Source organism: Lathyrus oleraceus, chromosome 3, assembly GCF_024323335.1.
Source record: "Lathyrus oleraceus cultivar Zhongwan6 chromosome 3, CAAS_Psat_ZW6_1.0, whole genome shotgun sequence".
Taxonomy (NCBI): Eukaryota; Viridiplantae; Streptophyta; class Magnoliopsida; order Fabales; family Fabaceae; genus Lathyrus; species Lathyrus oleraceus.
The window spans coordinates 159,743,061-159,766,020 of record NC_066581.1 but is presented as its reverse complement, the minus strand read 5'-3'; the positions used below and the strand labels follow the sequence as shown (position 1 = coordinate 159,766,020).

Genomic DNA, 22,960 nt, shown 5'->3' with positions numbered 1-22,960 from the left:
AAAAAGGTATTTTGGAAGTAGAGATTTTCGACGTGTCGGGAATAGACTTCATGGGACCTTTTCCATCCTCTTTCGGTAACAAATACATACTCGTGGCGGTAGACTACGTTTCAAAATGGATCGAAGCTATAGCTTCTCCAACAAATGACACCCGAGTAGTAACTAGACTCTTTAAGAATATAATATTTCCGAGATTTGGCATCCCAAGAATAGTAGTCAGTGATGGTGGATCACATTTCATATCCAAGGTACTCGAAAAACTACTGTTTAAGTATGGCGTAAGGCATAGAGTAGCGACACCTTACCACCCTCAGACCAGTGGGCAAGTGGAAGTGTCCAACAGAGAGATTAAACAAATATTAGAAAAAACAGTCGCCACTTCAAGGAAAGATTGGTCATTAAAATTACCAGAAGCTTTATGGGCGTATCGAACTGCTTATAACACCCCCATAGGGACGACCCCATTTAAGCTCATTTATGGAAAATCCTGCCACCTCCTGGTAGAATTAGAACATAAAGCCTATTGGGCTATTAGAAATCTGAAGCTAAACTATAAGGCCGCCGGTGAAAAGAGAATCCTTGACATAAATGAATTAGAGGAACTCAGAAGAGACGCCTATGAAAATGCCAGAATCTACAAAGAAAGAACAAAACAATGGCATGACAAGCGTATATCAAGGAAAATCTTCCAGCAAGGCGATGCAGTCCTTTTATTTAACTCTAGGCTAAAGTTATTTCCGGGAAAACTACGATCCAGATGGTCAGGTCCTTTTCGTATCACTAACGTCTTTCCCAGTGGAGCGGTAGAAATTAAAGGCAAATCCACAGAACCGTTCACCGTAAACGGGCAACGTCTAAAACACTATCACTGTGCGGAAACCAATGAAGATTCGCAAATCCTACATTTAGACGAAATGCCTCCAGTATTTATAAATTATATTTGATAGTTTCTTTGTCGAGCTTGCGACATTTAAACAAAGCGCTTAGTGGGAGACAACCCACAAATTTTATTTTTATTTATTTTATTTCTATTAAAATTTGTTTAGTATTCATTCTTGATTTATTTTAATTTTCTAAACTTTTCTCTTCTTCTTTCGGCATTTGGCCAAATCCTGACTAAAACTCATGTTTTCTTTTCTCTAGCTAACACTAACCAGATGGGACAAATTGACCGTATGGGTATCAAATTCAGAGGAATGGCTCACAAACTAAAATTTGAAGAACTAGCCACGAGAGAGATGCTACCTAGTTTATATGCTGATGACTGGGCTATGACCGCCCTTGGACTAAGAGAAAGTGTCCTGTTTTTGCTGAATCAGATAGGGTGGGAAACATCTCCTATCCTACGACATTTCGTCACCTACCGGAGACTAACACTAGAATTCCTTAGCTCCCTAATCTATCTACCCAGCCATGGGAAAGGAATTAGCAGAGGTTTTATCCAGTTCAGAATGTTCAACATGGAGTACCAATTTAATATTAGAGACTTTACCAACCTTTTGGGTTTCCCTACCTCCCTTGATACATTCACAGTGAGCCAGGAAGAACTTTTTGAATATAGAGAACTTGAACACTTTTGGGGTAGTTTGACTGGAAATGATGAGCCCGAGGAACATGAGTTTCTCTCTGGAAACATACATAACCCGGCTTTCCGTTACTTCCATAGGATCTTGACCCACACCTTATTTGGAGAGAAGCCATACAGTACTTCAGTTTCACATGATGAACTCTTCATCATATTCTGTGCTTCCCAGAACCGTCCAGTAAACGGTGCCACCTTTATGCTAGCAAATTTAGACCACCTTATCCAAGATGAGCGAGCACCTATTAGAGTAGGCGGTTTGATAACCATGATTGGTAATGCACTCGGATTACGTCAACCTATGCTTGACTTAAGCCCCTTCTGTGGCATTACTATTATGAGTATACCCTTCCTCTTCAATGCCATGTTTATAGCAAACCAAGGGTCTGACGAGTTCGAGCTTATAATTAATAACCAAGTTCTTTGCCTATTCACCTTACCCAATCCCAGGACTAATGTTCATAACCGCAGTAACTGGCTCTACAATCTGAACGCGACACCCTCTCCAGCTAGATCCACTGAATCCATCCAGGATTATGAGATTTGTGATGACCAAATCCCTTATGCTGAATCTGACCCTCAGACACCATCTGGCTATTATGATATTGACCCTCCTCCTCAGCCTGTTCAGACCGAAGAATCAGCAATATCCGACCTCCGACATCATATGCCCGGAACTAATTATAACACCGCCATTGAAGCTTTGATGTCAGAACAAGACGCCCTCAGAGAAGAGTTTACTGAAATGAGAAACGAAGTTCTAGGATACATGAGCAGTATGACAAATCAGTTTCACGAGTTGCTATACCGTGTTAACTCTTTTGCTCCTCCGGCCAGAGATCGTGCAGATGGATAGAAATTATTTTTCTTAGTTATTTAGTTTTAAGTTAGATTATTCATTAATGTTATTTGAATTCATGTTCGCATTTGTTTCCCTTTCGCATTTTTTTTGTTTTTCTTTCCAATATTACATTATGATCATTTTATTGAAGCTATTTATTTAATTTTATTATGCAATAGCTATTATGTTCTCTACTGTTGCTACCTATGACTTATTAAATTATATATGCACTATTATACAAACTAGAATAGCATGCAGGAGAAATTAAATAGCAGAATAAATCAACCCATAGCAAAACAAAAATAATAACTTACCAGTCACTCTGAAGGACGCTAGCTGAAACCATGCCAAACAGACAGTGTGACGAGCGTCACACATTCTGTCACGGACGTCACGCTAAGTACCTGTGACGCCCGTCATGCACCTGTAACGAGCGTAACGCCCTTCAGACTAGGTGAACGTTAAGGATCCGTTGGAGACGAACGTTACACCCCTCCAACTTTTTACCTTCCCCATTTATTCACATTTACCCATAATTATTCACTTTTCAACCACCTATTTTTCCAACTTCCAAAATTTTTCCTATAAATACCCTCCAAACCTTCCTTCATTCACCACAAACCACTTTCTTCTATCAAATACATTTCTTTTCTTTCCAATTTACCTCTTTCAGTTCATTCATCAGTATGGCGGGTAACCAGAATTTCGGAAATATCATCTTCCGAACCGAAGATGAAAATTATCAAAGGGAACAATACGAGCGTTTCCAACAGCGAGGCATCGTCTCCACCAGGTATCCTGATTTTACTTGTTTACAACAATTAGGATTACTCCAAGGTATCGAATGGATGCTCCGTCAAGCCGACTTAACCTTTCTATGCACGCATAATCAACCCACTTACCCCTCCCTAACCTTAGAATTCTTAAGTTCATACGCATACACCACTCCCGCCGGTGAAGACGAATTCTTAACCGGTACCGCAACCTTCCGTATGTTCAACACCGAGTACTCCTTAACCCATAACCAATTGAGTACCATGCTACAATTCTCCATAGAAGGTCAAGTCTACCCCAGAATCCCTCCAGACCTAAACTGGAACACAGTCGCCGTTTTCGACCTTTTCAAGAAAATATCCGGTGTAGATGCCTACAACTGGGAAGAGCTCCTTCTTTCCCACATCCATAATCCAACCATCCGGTATTTTATCCGCATCCTACAAAACACAGTTTTTGGAAGACCGAACAACAGCAAGGTCAACGCAAAGGAACTATTCTTCCTCGAATGCGTCTTCGAACCGAATGCAAAGGTAAACGCTGCCTCTTTTCTATTTCATCATATCCGCACCTTATGTGCTAGAGGCCGTCAACCTTTTGTAATTGGCGGATTAATCACCACCATAGCACTAGGCTTAAACTTAGGGGACCGACTCCAAACCTTAGAATCTCTACCTCCCCTATTTATGGACATCAGCTACTGTCGATCCAGCCGCCTGATTAAGAACAGAGTAGGCGGAGGATATTATCTTATGGTGAACAACCAGGCTATCCCAAGTGTTGTTCTACCCAACATGACCCTAACAGATGTCACAAACCTCAACCGCCACCTCTATGATCTAAATGCTCCCGAAGCCACCGAGCCTTCACAAGCAAACCCGCCCGCAGACGAGTTTGAAGACATGGAGCAAGGTGATCATGCTCCTGCACAACAATTTGTCCCGCTCAACCACTCCGATGTTGCAGCTGGCCCATCCTCACGTCGTCGACGACGAAGGCCTGCAACCAACGACGACATCATGGATGCAATTGATGGTATGCAAGCACAGAATCTCGAAATGATGCAACTAATGCGCCAAATGCAAGAACAACAGGAAGCGAGGAATGCCATTACCGATCAACGGTTCGCCGATTTGCTTAGCAGGTTTGACAACTTAGAGGTACATCAACGATCACCAGGTCCAAGAACCAGAGGCGGAAGGCAGCCTTAGTTGTAGTTTCTTTTCCCTTTCCCTATTGTATTTCATTTCCTTAAAACATTGGGGACAATGTTTATTTTAAGTATGGGGGGGAAAACCTGTTCTTTCTATTTCCTTTTGTTTACAAGTATGTACCTTTCCTTTCATTGTTATTTCCCTTTTAATTATAAAAACAAAACAAAAAAATATATTTAGATTTATTTTAAGTTAAGTCCCGAGTGTGAAAAATTCCTATTATCTATTCCCCTCAATTTTCATGAGCCACAACAAAAATTCAACACTCAATAAGTATAAAGGTTGCTCATTTTATCGAACTTGAGATGAATTAAGACGAAAACTATTACCGCCAAACACTCTAACAAACCGCAACATGTTAGATCAGAATAAGTACCTATTATACCAATCCCTTGAACTTTTAGTTCTATAGTAACCCCAAGTAGTTTATACAAGAAGTCAGCACCATCCTAATAGCAAACTACGTGGAGGGCCGATGAATATAAGTGAATGATTCCCAAAGTAACATAAATATATATATATATATATTATATATATATATATATAATATATATATATATATATATATAATATATATATATATATATATATATATATATATATATATCAGGAAATGCACTAAGTAAGTTAGGTGATCCTTACCAGATCATTTAATCTAAAGGTTGCAGATCATACAAAAGCATAATATGAAAGATCCATTATGAGTTGGTTCAGCAGGTATCTGGTGCTGAACTTGGTAGGGCGGACAACGGTCCGATCCCCCGCAATTTGCAATGGACTGAATAACGAAGCTATCCGACTTATGTACCAGAACTTCAAGCTAAAAAGGGAATCAGAATCACTAACCGGTTACTCCACTATGTGCGCGAAAGGATAAAGGGCTTAATGTGATTTCGCTGGAATGAAAACGGGTGAGATAAGAGTAAAGGAACTAGGATAGCTATAATAGTGTACTTGAACTGATTTGCATAAGGCAGGGTTATCTGAGGTTGCGACGGTGGCTGTTAATGTCAAGATTTAACTCAAGTTACCTCTAAACAAAGTTTACGTGCAACCTAATACGAACTGACGTGTGTTTTGAAATTTCATCTGGCTAAAACTGTTAACAAATTCTATACTGAATTTTGCTTGAGGACAAGCAAAGATCTAAGTATGAGGAGTTTGATAACATGAAATTATATCATATTTTAGGACTTAATTCAATTAAATTATATTATTATTTATTTCAATTTACTGCATTTTATTAGATATTACGCGGTATTTCCTTTCTATTTGTCTCAGGTGTCTTATTTGAAACACAAGTAAAAAAGGAAGAAAAGGAGGTGCAAAAAGGAATGAAAAGAAACAAATAGCAAAAGCCAAGCCCAGCCCAAAGAAGACACAGGCGTTGTGCCTGTGACGAGCGCCACAGATGCTGTGACGAACGTCACGCTACATACACTTATGTGACGAGCGTCACACATGGTGTGACAGACGTCACACCATCCCCCTACATTTCTGCCTTCAGAGACGTTGAGTCTTATATACACGCCGAATCCTATTTCCACGGCTATGCATCCGTTACATGAAGACCCCTTGACGCGGACTGCTTTGAAAACCGTTACGGAAAGCATCAATATAAATAGCAACTTTGCAAACCCTACAGAGGCTCCACGCTTTTTCCAGATTTCGGCAGTTTCAAATTTTCTTTTCTTCAGCAGTTTAAGCATACCTTTTACATACTACTTTTGCAAATTTTTATTGTTTTTTCTCTTGCAACTCTATTTTCCTCTCTAGCACTTAATTAATTTTCACATAATAGTTTCTACACCGGAAACTATTGTGTACCTTTTTACCGGATCTAACCTTACGTTAGAATCTAGTTTCTTTTTTATTCCTTCATTTTAATTTGTTGTTTGATTGAAGAATTCAAGAGCAAATCCTACCGGCTTGTGGTGGAGTGTTCAAGACTACTGTTTAAGTTATTCAGGTTCTTTAATTATTGTTTAATGTTTTGTTTTATTATTTATTTATATTATTTGCTTGAGATGAGACTGTTTATGCATGATAATTATTTAAGTTCGTTTAGCATGTCTGGCTAATTCGCTTAGATATCGGTATGTAAAGTAAGCGGAATAAGGAATCAAAACTAAGTCGGTTTAATTAAATTTAAAATTAAAATCACTCTATTTACGGTCTCAGTTTACAGGTTTAATAACAAAGTTTTTATACGAGAGTAAAAGACATAAAGAGGTTAAAATCAATAGAGCGAAAGTTTGAGGTTTTAACTGGACAGTGTAAATTGGACATTAATTCTAGATCAGGGCGAGAGCAATTTTTAGAGTTAATTAAATTCTAATCTTTTCCAAAAAGTATTTTTAAAGATTGAATGTGAGGACGAGAGTTAAGCATTCGAATTTAATTATATAACCTAAATCAACAGAGCGAGAGTTTGAGATAAGGGTGTTTAAACGGTTAGTGTTTTCTTAAAAAGAGTTTCTACGGACTTTATTGCTTTTAAAAAAATGGTTTTTGACTTAATTATAAGTGACAGCTACGTTAACATAAAATCATGGTTTATTCAACAGAGCGAGAGTTTGAGATAGAACTTTTAATCAATGAAGTCAACTGAAATGATTTATTTTAAAACCAAGAAACCAACAAAGAATTGATTCCCTAATTACGACGAACTACATACCGATATCCGTTTATTTGATATTTAATTTAGATCCTATTTTTAGTTTTAACTTTTCCTCAAACAATCAAACATTATCCACCTTAGCTTTACGAAGTAACCTTAGATAACGGTATATCGATTCATAAGTCCCTGTGGGATCGATATCTTTTAAAACTACGCGATAGAACTGTGCACTTGCAGTTTGTACCCCAATTTCGACTCATAAAGTCGAAGCGATCATTAGCGAAATAGTTTTTTCTCTTGCGTGAATTTTCACTAAATCCCTAGATCACACGGCATATACAGGGCTCAAATTTGTTTTTTTTTTGTCTCTCAATTTTAATATTTTTTGGAATTTTAGTTTTCCTCTTTATTTGATTACAATTAAATTGATGAAGTCACAAATGTTAGAGGAAACAATTCTTCATTTCAGTCACCCAACTTAAATTCGATTACATTCTCTTTTATTTCTTCATTATTTTGTATTACGGGCTCAAGATATTTAAACCACATGACATATGGATATAATGAATAGAAAAATAAGCTACCTTAAAGAATACTTTTGCATTTTATGTATTATTATAGATAAGAAAACTAAAATAAATATTACCATCACTTTTTAATATAGAAATAATTATTATATTTAATCATTATTGTGTACGCTCCTTTTAATATTTAATAAGCTTAATTTAATAAAAAAGTAAAATTATTTGACAATTTTATTAAATCTATGTGAAATGTTTTTTTATATATTGGATTTAAGGCTTGATAAAAAAATTTGAAATGCAAATTTGTAGACTCATTAGGAATTAAGTTCTTTATAACTCTCTATACTAGAGTTGTAGTCCCCCAAACTTGGTTTGATGAAGCTACCATAAGAAACATTGGATTTTTGTTATGTTCTCTAGGGATTGATATGTATAGAAAAATCTGATTACTAAGCATATTTTCTCACAGACATCTCTGGTCAATACAAAATTGACTTCAATTGTCCCTGTAGCGATAAATTCATGATCATCAAGCTATGGACAAGCTAGACATCAAATAACAAGAGTCGCCACCGCACTTTTATTGTTTCCAAAGGAAAAGGGAAAAGTACGAACAAAACCCCAAAAATAAGAAGTTTTCAAATCAAAACTAATAAAATGCCAGAGATTACAGGTAAGGGGGTTGGTTACACAAAGGGAAGGTGTTAGCACCTAAAGTGTCCTAGGTACTCCTAGGGAGCCCTTTCTTGTGTGCATATGTATTTTGTACAAAATGATGTTTACAAACAAATAGAATGAGGAGATGATAAAAGAATTCATTAATTATATTTTTGTGTTTGACAAGACCTTCGGACTTGTGCCTACGTACCAACATAAAATGAGGGATCAAAACCTCGTAGTTCGTGGTATAAATTTCAAAGTGGATGTATTGCTTTTAACAAAATTACGTTTGAAAGACACAAAGGCCTAAAATGGTTTGAATGAGTTAGTTCATTTTATCTTTTTTGAAAGTTTTAAGTCAAGTATAATTAAGTCTATTTACATGTTTGATTAAGAAAAGAAGTTTGAAAATGCAATGGCATAAGGCCAAAGTTTCTAATTTGCAATATGGTCTAAATTTAGAAAATAAGCACAAACAAAGAAGTTTTTAAAAGGAGGGAGATATTTTGAAATTTAAGAAGTGGGGAGAAGATGAAGAGACTAATCTTAAACATAAAATTTAAAAGTTAAGAGTTGAAAAGATCTGACCAATGGGCTGCAATCCAATAGACAAGAATGTCATATAGAAACCCAAATTCCCTTGGACATTAGAATCAAGCAACAAACAATGCACAATATATCAAGTTGAAGAGCAAGACATCAAATAAAGATAGCCACATCCAAGCTTAGCAACTCCATGATCTTCTTCAAAATTTGCCTATGTACCAGATGAATTCCACAAGTCACAGGTTCAAAATAACATCTTCATAATAATCATGTTACAGATGAACTCAAAGGGATCTTCAATGATGTATCAGATGAAATTTCAAATTGCAAGCACTTGGTTTCATAAAAAGTTGGCATTGACCAAGTCCTTTGCATAGGGAATGCTGCCTAAATTCTAAGTCCAATTGTCTCAGATAAAACCAACAGTCCACACAAGATATTTTTTAGGGTTTTTGTTCTTATTATGTACATTAATGGTCAAAGACCACACACAAGCAAACAAAATATACACAAAAAAATGGCATTAACATAAACAATTAGAATGGTATGAATAATGGCAAATGAATAAAGACTTAAAAGTAAAGTGCATTAATATAAATGACTTAAAATTAAATGTTAGTTATTAATGAGTTAGGTGTTAGTATTGCTTTTGCTTTTGCTTTTTATTTTTAAGTCATTCTTTGGAGAACACTCAACCCACTTATCACAAGCATGGATCCTTGAACCAAGACATCTTCCAAAGGAAGGAAAAAAGGTCAAGTTTCCACACAATACCATGAAAGAGGGGAGACTTACAATCTCACTAACTATAATGCTATGCCTTTTTGTGTCAAAAATTTAGCGCTATGTTAAGCAATCGTAATTCGACTTATGTAGAAGTCACAACTATTTGAGGCCGGGCAATAGATTTTGGTGCTAATACATGTTAGAGACATAATATAATGGACTATGCTCATGAAACATACCACACACAAAAAGAATATGCAAAAGTGGTGGCCTAATTTCATCCATACTTATGTTGATTTTGCAATCAACTAGCATTAGGATATAGAGATATCATATGTCAAATAAAATGGATGCATAAAGAAGGGGAATGAGTTGAAGAGGGAGGAGAATGAATCAAAACTCAAATTGGACAAAGGAGGACTTTTACCAAATTAACATCATTCATTCATTTTAGGAGATGGAATGTACATTCCATCAATCCCCTAAATCCAATGATCTTAACTTATCAAAGTCAAAGCAACCTTGACCAAGGCCCAACAACACAAGTCAAACTTACAAAGACCATCAATATGGCTCAACACAATTATTTGACATTTATTCAATTTAGAAATACTAAAAATAATGCATTAAATTAAATATGGTTTGTCAAATTCCTAAAACCTCGTCAAAACACCAAATAAATGGCCATGAGATTTATCATAGATCAAACAAGGTCCTTGGAGAAAAAATTTCAGAATTTTTGGAAACTTAAAAGTATTTTTAAATAATTAAAAATATTCACAAAATCAATTAAATCATGAAAAATATTAATAATGATCCAAAAAAATAATTTTAATTCAAAATATGAAAGAGGATTTTATTTAAAGTTTTTTGGTGAAACTCTCATATTTTTTGGATCAATATTAAAATTAATATAAATTAATGAAAATCAAAGGAATAAAATGAAAATCAGAAAATACAAAAAAAACGTGGACCACTTGATCTCCCTCATTAATTGAGGTGGAAAATCAAGTGGTCACAAGCGCGCTTTCCACCATAGTCACTAGTCAACGCGTAACACAAGAGGTACTTACAAGCAACGCACAAGATTAAAACAATTTTGAAAGGGATCAATGGCTCTGAACAATTTCAGCACATCATCGACGCTAAACCTCCGGTCACCTTCTCAGGCGAACCTCGTCGGACTGTTTCAGTCATCACCATCACATAAATGAAAATGGAGGACATGATCTGAAAGAAAAAATGGCGTAGAGCACGAATCTGACCTCAATTTTAACTAACTCCACACATATATAAAGATATGAGGAGTTGAATTTTGAGGTGTGTCAACTAAGTTGCTTCAATTTAACCTCAAAGCAACTCAATCTTCTTGCCTACATTGGTAGGACTTCAGACAACCAAAGATCCAAGAGAATTGATGAAAATTGAGTGAGAATCGAAGAGAAGATTTTTTTTGGAAAATACCTTCAATGTTGTGTAGAACTTTCTCTTGCTTGCTTCAATTCTTTCTTGATCACACTCAGGAAGCTTGCAGAAATGGTTTAGGATTGGTACAAAGCTTTGGATCCTAGAGTTTTTGAATCTCCAAACAGTGAAATTCAAACTCAATTTTCAAGTGAAAATTATCAGGTTTTCCTTTGAATTGTGAGGATTTGAAGAGAGGGGACAAAGTTGGCATGCCAAGGTCCTCTCAAATGAGCTCAGAGGGCTTGTATTTATAGCTTTTGGGAGTGTTATTTGCACACTTGAATTTTCTTCCAAATTTGGCAATGTCATGCACAAGCTTGCATGGGCGTGCACATGCCCATGAAGCAATCCATTTAGGTCCAAATGCATTTGAAATGAGATTGAAATGAAGCTTGAATGGCAAGGCAATGTAGTGTGATCATTTGCACTTTTGATTTTTCCACTTGATGTAGGCATGTTAACACCATGCGCAACCCTAACAAACCTTGTCCAAAATGAATGAAATATGACTATTTGGAAAGCTAGGATCAAGAGGAACAATCCTTATGTTTAACACTTTTACATTTGAAACTTGGATCGGGGTGAATTTTGAGATGGAAGTTTGGAAATTTCAATATGTTGAAAAAATTTCTAAGTGTTAAGTCATATACCTCAATATTCCACCTTGCTTAACTTTTCATGTGAGCTCCAAATGAGAAACGCATCTTCATCAAAGTTGTAGCTCTTTCAATGACCTTCAAAATGGTCACCAATTTCACATCATTTGGATTTAGAATGATAGAGTTATTCATTTTTGAAGTTGAGGAAAATCACTTGTTCAATGGTATAGGTCAAAAATGACTTATAATGTATCCTTATATCACATGCTCATAAAAGTTGGTTTAGATTTCACTCCAAACATAAAATTTGAATTAGACCTCTTTAATTTGATTGTGAAACTTGTAAATATTTCATCTCATAAAAATTGAGCAAGTTATGGCCTTGAGAAGTTGACTTTCAAATTAGGGTTTAGACAAAATGACCTATAATATTCCCACATAAAAAATGATTTTACAAGAAAAACAAGCTCTAGGGCTCAATATTAAATTTGTGTTTAATGTCATTTAGAGTAACTTTCCTCTTGGAATCATTTTCATATGGTGAAAATTGTAGGAGATAGGGCCTAGGGAGACCCAGTTTTGATCAGATGAATCCATTTGGCCAACCACCATCAACCAACTTGCTAACTTTCAAATCTATTGACTTTTTAGGCTCATGGTAGATCATATATGCATAATATGATGAATTTTAAATTTTCCCTTGAGAAATTTGATCAATTGGTGAGGAAGCTTGTTGTAGAAGTTACTCAGGATACCTAGACAAATTAGGGTTTCCAAGGCAAACCAACTCCAAACTCTTGAAGCAATCTTGATCAAAATAACATGTAGAGATCATTGGGACTCATATATGATGCTTTGAGATATTGTGAATCAATCCTTGGTTATGCTCTTAGCCATGAGGGTCTTAAACCCACGATGTGGACTTGATAGATCGAGGTGATCATGCCTTGCCTACAAAAGAGTTAGGTAAATGCAAAGACATGTTTTTGGTATTTTGGTTAGTAAAATGATAATATACAAGTATGATGCAATCACACGGTGCTTGGTTATCTCTCCCAAAACAAACCCAATGAAAGAGGGGAAAGGAGAATGCCAAGGTATGATCCCAATGCTAATGCATATGAAGAAATTGCATGAGGGATCTTAGGGTCAAAATTTGGGTCTTACAGTCCCTTTAAGAGGTCATTATGAGTTAGTGTCACCGACTTATAAGGGTATGTATCACTAATTCCTATTGGATTATACTTTAATCTCTGACATGCTTTGAGTTTTAAATTGGTTAGGGTTACTTTAGTCATTTCAATCCTAATTTTTTGGCATATCTTTAGATTTGTATATGTGTCCCTAGATATATCCTTATGAAATATAAATTTGGGATACATCTAATGCTCTCCACCTATATTTATCTTACAACATTTATGAATGATATGTTGTTCAGTGTATGCTTGTGTATTCTTTTTCAATCATATCCTAAATAATCTCACTTAATCAATGTTAAAAAATCTCTAGATACTTGATAGGGACTACTAGCCTTGGTTTTCTCTAAAAAAATCATCAATTTATTACAAATTAGTAGAATATTATGATACTAACTATGCTAGAGATGGAATTTGAAGATAAAGCATAGGTGGAAATTGTTAATTTCTTGATGAAAAATTAATCTTTCGACAAACAAAAAGTAGTCAACAATAAGATTATCAACAACTGAAACATAATACAAATCAACAACAAATTGCAGCACTCGGTTGCTCTAGATTAAACATAAACTAGAAGACTAATAAAAGAGATTAACATTCTTATCTTTTATGTTCAAGAACCAAATATATTGAAATTAAACATTATTTTTTCATGTTTTCTCGGTTTTTTGTGTAGCTACTGAGAGTATAATAATAAATTACTTTAATTATATGATATTGGCAAGCCGATAAGTTTTTAGAGTCAATTACTTACACTTAACATATGCACTTAACATATGCAGTTTATGAATAATGTACATATGCAATTTATGAATAATGTTCTATATGCAAGAGAATGTGCTAAAAGCATAATTGATAAGACAATTGGGGATTTCCCTTGGCAGATTTTGTGGTGGATGAGGTTGAAATTGAGGCCCTGAGGTGAGTTTTCTTAAGAAATAAATAAGATTCGTGCTGCAAATATTGGAAGCTACATGGGAGGTGTAGATTTGTGGAAAACTGAGGATGAAATTATGATAATTTTGATTTATGCACGACAAGATACCTGAAGTTGTGAGCATATCTGGATCATTGAAGGTATTATAATTTGTTGTTTGGTTGAGTCTCAGTGTTTGGTTTTGATTGATTGGATTGCAAGTCTTGGAACATGGCATATTTCCTTTGGCTTGAAGGCATTGCGTTATCAAGTAAAGTTCATTTTCATTCATCCTATCCGTTCATTACAGTATATCAAGCCCACAGTCATTTTAGTTCATATCATTTCATTTTTGTTCAAAGTCAATACATGTCTCATTTTCATTCACCATTGCCCATTTCCTCACAAGTATCTATGTTCATTGCAAAGATTCTATCTTATTGGCCAACTCTTGTTATAGTTGACTTTTGGTCAAGTGTTAACTTTTTGGTCAACTAGTTGATCAAAGTTAACTGACCCCCGTGACCCCCTGAATCCATTGTCAATTCATTTTATCATGTTGCTTCGTTAAATTGCATGTTCCCGTGTTTTTTCATACCTAAGAGGCTAGGTCCACTTCTTAGTATGTTTCAAGGTTGGACCAACAAATGGACCGTCTTTTAGACCAACGGACATTTGGACCTACGTGAATCTGTCCTATTTTCAAACCTTTTTACCATCATATTTCAATTCCTTTCATTCAAATTCCAAATTACATTACACTTCCAAAATCACAAATTCAAGTTACATAAACCATCACATCACCCATAACCATTTCCATAATAAGCCAAAACCATTTATAAATCATTACCATTTCAATTTCCAAATTAGTCTACAATACAATTCAAACCATTACAACCATTTCATCATATTTCAAAATCAATAATCTCATACAAAATTCCATAACTACATTCATACATATTCTAAGTTTACAACATATTTTTCTACATAAATCCTACAATTATACAACATGAGCCAATGCGAAAAAGTCCAAAACAGTTTCATTGCATTCCATCATCCAATTCCAAGAATAGCTATTAAATCCAAGATTCCAAGCAAGCTTCAACCAATTCCAACTTCACTTTGCAACCGAACCATAACCACTCTAAAAAATAAACCTGTAACAGAAAGGGCAAAAAGAGAATTGTGAGGATAACCAAGAGCAATAACGCAACAAGATCGTAACCGAATTCGCACTTCTAAATTCCCAACTCTTCTAACTCCAAACTAAAAAAACCTCATCTAACTGTCACTAACAACTCTGCAGAACCAACTCCAAAAACAGAACCCTCGTAGAAACCTTCAAAACCACCTAACCGCTTCTTCACAACTTCTTCAACTTATAACTAACCGTAATCAAAACTTTTCAACCACCATAACAAAATTTGAACATCTCCAATTCATTGAACAACCCTGTAACCCTCAACTTCAATAAACCTCCAAAAACTTCTCAACAATTTCTAACCACCCTGTTTCAACAAAAACAAAACTGATATAACCAATTTCTCAACAAACTTTGTTAACTCCCCATATCAACCTAACAGAACCGAACTGCAACTTTGGAAACCTTCAAGGACCCTTCACCATTTTTTTCTAACAGAATCAATCCATCCTCCTAACTACAAAAAACTGATCGAAACAGAACTCCAAAAAAACAATTCTCAACAAATCCAAGAAGCACACAACAGTAAAGCTCAGAGCTGGGCGTATCAGAGATAGAAGAAGAAGGCGGAAACATATAGCAGGGGATTTATAACAAACTTCCGGGGAAAACATAAGAAAATTCTGAGAGGTTCCAAACATAAAAAAGGGAAATAAGGCATTGCAATTCAAAAACAGAAACGTGATCTCACCTTTTCATAATTTGATCATCATCACAGACTCATTGGTAATTCAACGCAATGCTTCACTACGAATCAACATCGATCATCACGCCTTCTTCATCATCAATGGCACAAATCAAAGAACGAACGACAACGGCGGAACACGAAGATTGAAGAACAACGAACTCATCACCTTAGCCATCGCGCTAGAATTCATTCACCATAAGTTTTCTTCCATGCCTCTTAGCTCAACTGCATTACTTGATTTGTTTCCCTCTAGTGTGCCATTTGCTATTCACCTTCAATGGAGTTCGGACGTGAACGATGGATTCAAAATCGTGATGGATGCATCCCAGTAGGATTTGATTTTTGCTTCAAACTTCGATTAAATTTCGAGATGCGGGGGTGAGAATCATGGAGCTCAATTGGAGAAGATTGTTCACGCTGCTCATCGCGTTTGGACCTGGGAATTCTGATACCTAACTTGTGGAAAGTTTTACCTTATACTCCTATATTTATCATTCCACCCCTATATTTTATAAAAAATATCAATTTTATCCTTATATATTTTTAATTAATTTATTATTTTATATTTAAAATATTTTTAAAATTTTATTTTTGTGTAACGAAAGACTTTGCAAAAGAGTTCCGGTAGTCATTTTTCAAGTATTTTTTAAATATTTTTTATGTACCGGAAGACTTTGCAAAAGAGTTCTAGTAGTCAATTTTTGTGTACCGGAAGACTTTGCAAAAGAGTTCCGGTAGTCATTTTTCAAATATTTTTTAACATTTTTTTGTGTGTACCGGAAGACTTTGCAAAAGAGTTCCGGTAGTCAAATTTTATGTACCGGAAGACTTTACAAAAGAATTCCGGTAGTCATTTTCAAATATTTTTTTAATATTTTTGTGTATCGGAAGACTTTGCAAAAGAGTTCCGGTAGTCAATTTTTATGAATCAGAAGACTTTGCAAAAGAGTTCCGGTACTCATTGTTCAAATATTTTTTGACTTTTTTTTTATACCGGAAGACTTTGTAAAAGAGTTCCGGTGGTCAATTTTTATGTACCGGAACTCTTTTGTAAAGTCTTCCGGTACACAAAAAAAATTTAAAAAATACGTGAAAAATGACTACCGGAATTCTTTTACAAAGTCTTCCGGTATGTAAAATAAATTTATAAAAATATTTAAATAATAAAATAATAAATTATTTAAAAATATATAAGGATAAAATTGATATTTTTTATAAAATGTAGGGGTATAAGGTAAAATTTTCCTAACTTGTGTGTATTAGCATGCTCCAACTCAGGTTTGGCTTGAGTTCAGTTTGGGCTTAAGGCCCAAACTTGCTATTTTCAGTCCCTTAACAAACTTCATACCCCTAGGCCCATTGTTCATAATCTATTTCTTAATTCTCTCCTTAATGCATGATTAATCCCTATTAATTTGTTTTAATTCCAATATTTTTTGTATTGATCTTGCTGATTATGATTGTTAATCCATGTTAGAATTAGGTATTCTCTTGATCTTATATATTAGGATTTAATTCATTTCTTTGTTGTTGATTAATTAGATTTAATTAGAGTTAGTTAGGTTTAATTAGGTGTAATCAATTTTTTTAGAATAGATTTAATTTTCTTAATTTTCCAGAAATAATTCCTAAATGATTAAATATGTTATATTTTAGTCATTAGATTTTGGTTATTTCATTTTGTGGATTTTATGTGATTTAATGTGATTAACATTTGATTTTATCATTATTAGATTTTATGCTAAATTTTCATTCAATTTGACTTTTGTATGATGATTTGTATGATCATGTTCATTAGAACTCAAGTAGTCATTTGGATTGTGGATTTCCCATTTGCTTTTGATCCTAATTCATATTTAGGTAGATTTTAATCCTTATAATTAATATTCACTTTAATAGTCCATTTAATCAATCCACTTGGTTTGTGATCATATTGAATAAATTGAAAAATCCATTTCAATTTAGGAGATGAATGTTTTGTATGCTTAAATTCATTTGCCATGATCACATGATAGATCTTTGATTACTATTCGTTGATTAATCCATTACCATTTGAATTGATTTAAACCATTGAATATGCTTACACCTGTTGCATCATTCTCATTTGACTTGATATCATGCTAACCCCATTTGTTGTTTTATGTTTCCACATGCGACATTGAGATTCAAGCATACTTCTAACTAGCCTTGTCTCTAACCAATTAATTCTCGTTCAATAGCCTTGTATTGTTTAAAGTACCATGTCACTTGTATGCTTTAGGTATGAGACATAGTTTGTAACTTGTATTTTCTTTCCATTTCCATTTGTATTGTGTGGATACATTCCCCATTGTGGGTCATATGTTCCCCATCCCATAAACACGTAATAGTCTAGGTTTATTTCTTTTAGTATTTCATCATGCATGCTAACAAAAAAGATAAAAAAAATAAGCGATAAAACAAAACTTTTCAAAAGAAACAAAAGATATTTGATCCAATGTCAAGTTGTTTTCTAAATAAAATCACGCAAAGCAACACGAGCGCTTGATCCAATGTCAAGTATCTCATCCACTTCATCCATTATTTCCCATCTATTTCTCAATCTCTCACCATTTCACAAAACATCAATAAATAAACCCTTGATCCAATGTCAAACGACACTTTCTCAAATCAAATTCAAAACATAATAAAATACGATTATGTTTGTTGGTGCAAAGGTAGAATATATGATGAATGGAAATATTCTTATTCAGAGAATGATGGCTACAAAAAGGATTAAAAGTTACAATGATTGACACCCTATTTATAAGCCTCTAACAAACTTAAATTTGAATCAAATCTAATATTTAAATCTAATATCTAACAAACTTAAATATGAATCAAATCTAATATTTAAATCTAATATCTAACAAACTTAAATATGAATTAAATCTAATAATTAAATCTAATACCATCCCTTAATTCATATTCCATCAAAACTTGTAACACCAATTCCATCCCTTAATCTGAGAAATTGATCAGTCTTGATAGCTTTCGTCAGAACATCTGCCAACTGCTTCTGAGTGCTGCAGTGTACAACTTCTAACACTCCCCTCTGAACTTGATGTCTCAGAAAATGATACTTGGTCTCAATGTGCTTGCTTCTCCCATACAACACTGGGTTTCTGGCAAGATTGATTGCAGACTTGTTGTCAATCATCAGCTTCAGAGGTTTGTTTACTTTAATCTTCAGATCCTGCAATAGATTCAGAATCCACACAGCTTGGCATGCAGTAACAGCAATCTTACAATTCTTCAGATCAAATCTCTTCAGAAGTTCTAATTCATACTTGAGCTGATGCAAAATAATACCTTTCTCAGAGTATCTGAACTCCATCCCTAGAAAGTATGTCATTTTGCCTAGATCAGTCATTTCGAATTCATTCATCAGAACTTTCTTGAACTTGGCTATCTCCTGTTCAGAACTTCCAGTCTTGTTTCTCTCTATAGCATCAAGTTCTTCTTTCATGGCCTTCAGCCAGAGCTTCTGCTTAAGAGCCTCTTCTGTACTTATGGGTTCAGAGTCTACTAACATGGCACACTGAATAACTTCTCCTTCAGAGTCTACTTCAGTGTCTTTCAGCATGTCAAATTCTGCATATCTTCTGGGGATGTTTCTGATTCTTTGTGGTCTCTGAACTTGTTCAGAGTCTTGAGCTTCAGAGTTTCTAGCTTCAGATGGTTGACTTCCTCCAGAGCTTTGACCATCTTCAGGGTCTGGCATATTTCCAGAGTCTGAATTGCCACCAGAATCTGGATTACCATCAGAGTCTGGGTCATCAGAGTCTGGATCATCAGAGTCACCTTCATCTTCTGAGTCTTCTCCAGAGTCAGAATCACTATCAGAATCAGAATCAACGTCAGAGTTTACTCCAACCTCAGAAATTCTGAACTCTGACCTTTCTTCAGAGGTTCTAACATCAGAGTCAGATTGAGACTTATCCCAATTCCAAACTTCTGATTCCTTCACAATCACATCTCTGCTGAATTCAATTTTATTGGTTTCTGGACAATAGAGCTTGTATGCACCTGTACTGTGGTACCCTATCAGAATCATCACTTTGCTTCTATCATCCAGCTTCTGTCTTCTGGCTTCTGGAACATGTTTATAGCAAACAGAACCAAACACCTTCAGATGACTAACACTTTGCTTATCTCCAGTCCACTTCTGTATTGGAACTATTTCCTTCAACTTCTTCGTAGGACATCGGTTGAGTACATACGTTGCGGTGGCAACAGCTTCTCCCCAGAGCTTCTGAGGAAGCTTCTTCTCCTTTAGCATGCTTCTCACCATATCAAGCAAAGTTCGGTTTCTTCTTTCAGCAAGACCATTGTGTTGAGGGGTATAAGGAGCAGTAACCTCATGCTCAATTCCATTCTCCTCACAGAACTTCTGGAACTCTTTGGAGTTATACTCACCTCCACCGTCAGTTCTAAGAATCTTCAGCTTTTGACCACTCTGATTCTCAGCCTTCATTCTGAACTTCTTGAATTCATCAAACACCTCGTGTTTGAACTTAATAAGGGATACCCATGTCATTCTTGTGAATTCATCAACAAATAACACAAAGTATTTATTCCCTCCCATCGATGCTACTGGAAATGGACCACACACATCAGAATGTACAACTCCCAAGGCATGTTTTGCTCTTGGAGCAGTTTCTGACGCAAATGGCAATCGTGGTTGTTTTCCTTCCATACAAACTTTGCATGACTTTTCAGGCTTCTTAATTGCAGGAATTCCATGTACCAACTTCTTTGAATTCAGATGTTTTAAGCTTCTGAAATTCAAATGACCAAATCTTCTGTGCCACAGCTCACTCTCCTTCTCAGCACTTGTTGCACTAAGACATTCTGAGTCTGCAGTTCTGACATTCACCTTGAATGTTCTATTCCTTCCCTGTTCTGACTCCATAATCAACTTCTGATTACAGTCGTACAGCTTCAGAAGATTGTCCTTCATGGTAACTGAGAAACCTTTCTCAATTAATTGTCCCACACTCATCAGATTGCTTCTGATGCCAGGTACATACCACACGTTCTGAATCAATGCTGTTTTCCCATTGTTCAGAGTCACTCTGACATTTCCCATACCTTCTGCATTAAGATATTTGTCATCAGCACATCTGATCTTTGTCCTCTTTTCAGAGTCAAAGTCAACCAGCCATTTCTTGTTTCCAGTAAGATGATTTGAACAACCAGTGTCCATATACCACCAGTCTATCAGATCCATATCATCAGATTCAGAGGCCATCAATAGCACAGATTCGTCATCAGAACTTCTGGCTATATTTGCTTCTTCTGATTTTCTCTCCTTGTTTGACCAACAGTCTCTAGCAAAGTGACCAAACTTCTTACAGCAGTAACATTGGATTTTCTTCTTGTCATACTTCTCTTTTCCCTTCTGAGCATTCTTTTGTCTATCAGAGGTTGAGCTTTCTGACTTCTGACCACCATCAGATCTTCTCCTGGCTTCTGACTGCTTCTGATACCTCCTATCAGAAGTTGCTTTCAGAGCCTGCTGCTCTACTTCCCTTTCAGAAGTTCTCTCAGTCAAACGCAACTCTTGCGCTTCTAGACTGCTCTGCAGCTCTTCAATTCTCATGGTGCTCAGATCTTTGGAATGTTCTATTGCTACCACAATGTAATCAAATTGAGAGGTAAGGGATCTCAATACCTTCTCCATGATAGTTTCTTCAGAAAGAGTTTCTCCACACGCTTTCATCTCATTAGTGATCAGAATCACTCTGGAGATGTATTCAGAAACTTTCTCATTATTCTTCATGTTGAGATTCTCATATTGCTTTCTCAGGGACTGAAGCTTCACCTTCTTCACTGATGCGTCACCACCGTAACATCTAACCAGTGTGTCCCACGCAACCTTTGCTGTCGTTGAATCTGCAATCTTCTCAAACACGTTTACATCAACACATTGATGAATGAAGAACAGTGCTTTCTGATCCTTCTTCCTTACTTCCTTCTGCGCGTTTTTCTGTTCATCTGTCGCATCTGCTGCTACCTGAACATAACCATCAGTGACAAGATCTAGAACATCTTGAGCACCGAACAGTACACGCATTTGGATCATCCAACGATTCCAGTTTTTACCGTCAAATACTGGAAGTTTGGTGTTCATGTTGCCGTTTCCGTTCATCTTTCTACCTTGCACAATACACTCAGATTTCTCACACAGTGTTTCCCAACCCACAGAATTAAAATTCTGATCAGATTTTGTTCAAGATTCAACACGAATCTAAGAATCAAAATCAAACACACAAGACCTCACGTTCACTCGTGTTTCCCGTGTTTCCCAATGAATCTGAACCGGAGCTCTGATACCATTTGTTGGGGGAGATTTTTCACTAGGGAGCATTGAACATAGTGGGACTTCTTTTCTAGAGCAACCTCTTTGTGAGAGACACACCACATATTCACCTAAAACCTTAAGGTGATAGGTGAGTGGGTTCTCTCACTTATAAATGCTCAAGTCTCCATATTATCAACCAATGTGGGACTATTATCCACACTACTCACACTTGACACATTCTCAACACTCCCCCTCAAGTGCGAGTCCACAATGCTCCCCCTCAAGTGAAAGCCGCACGGAACGTTTCTTATTCACCCTCTAGGCGCCGTTGACACTCTTCAACGGAACGTTTCTTATTCACCCTCCTGGCGCCGTTGACTTTCGATACAAGTAACCTGGTCCCTTTCTGAAACCAAAGGCTCTGATACCATTTGTTGGGGGAGATTTTTCACTAGGGAGCATTGAACATAGTGGGACTTCCTTTCTAGAGCAACACTTGTGAGAGACACACCACATATTCACCTAAAACCTTAAGGTGATAGGTGAGTGGGTTCTCTCACTTATAAATGCTCAAGTCTCCACATTATCAACCAATGTGGGACTATTATCCACACTACTCACACTTGACACATTCTCAACATTATGATAGTATTCCACGAGCCTTAAGTGGTAGAGAAGGAATGAGAATGGAGCTTTCCTACACTCGTTATGAGTATTTCGGATAGAAGACGTTTGGCTTGGTAGTTCGAGATACTCACATTTACTGATAGTCTTTAGTGGAAATTGAAATCAATAACAATTTCTCTTTAAAACATAAAATCAATATCAACTGATCAAAGCTTTTGTTTGAGCCTTAGGGCATCACTTCGAAAACCCTTTTTCAAGGTATAAAATCAACAAAACAAACAAACATTTTGTATCCACGAACTACGGGGCTCTGATTTCTCGCTTCAACAAGTGAACATACGTAGGCATGAGGACTCAAATCCTTGACGAACACACTAATTTAAAATGCATTTTCACTCCATAACCCTTTAGGAAGTAAGCATTAAGACAACGACATCCATTCAAGCGTAGACAT

The 22,960-nt window shown here is 35.8% G+C and overlaps 1 long non-coding RNA gene across 1 annotated transcript; it reads right to left on the bottom strand.

Annotated features, from left to right (window-relative positions):
* Positions 1-14,547: 14,547 nt before the first annotated feature.
* On the bottom strand, positions 14,548-16,020 carry LOC127125986 (uncharacterized). The gene is made up of 2 exons (XR_007804863.1): positions 15,558-16,020; positions 14,548-14,822 (listed from the first exon to the last, which is right to left on the bottom strand). It is a non-coding gene; the product is annotated as an uncharacterized LOC127125986 (long non-coding RNA).
* Between the last annotated feature and the right edge of the window lie 6,940 nt (positions 16,021-22,960).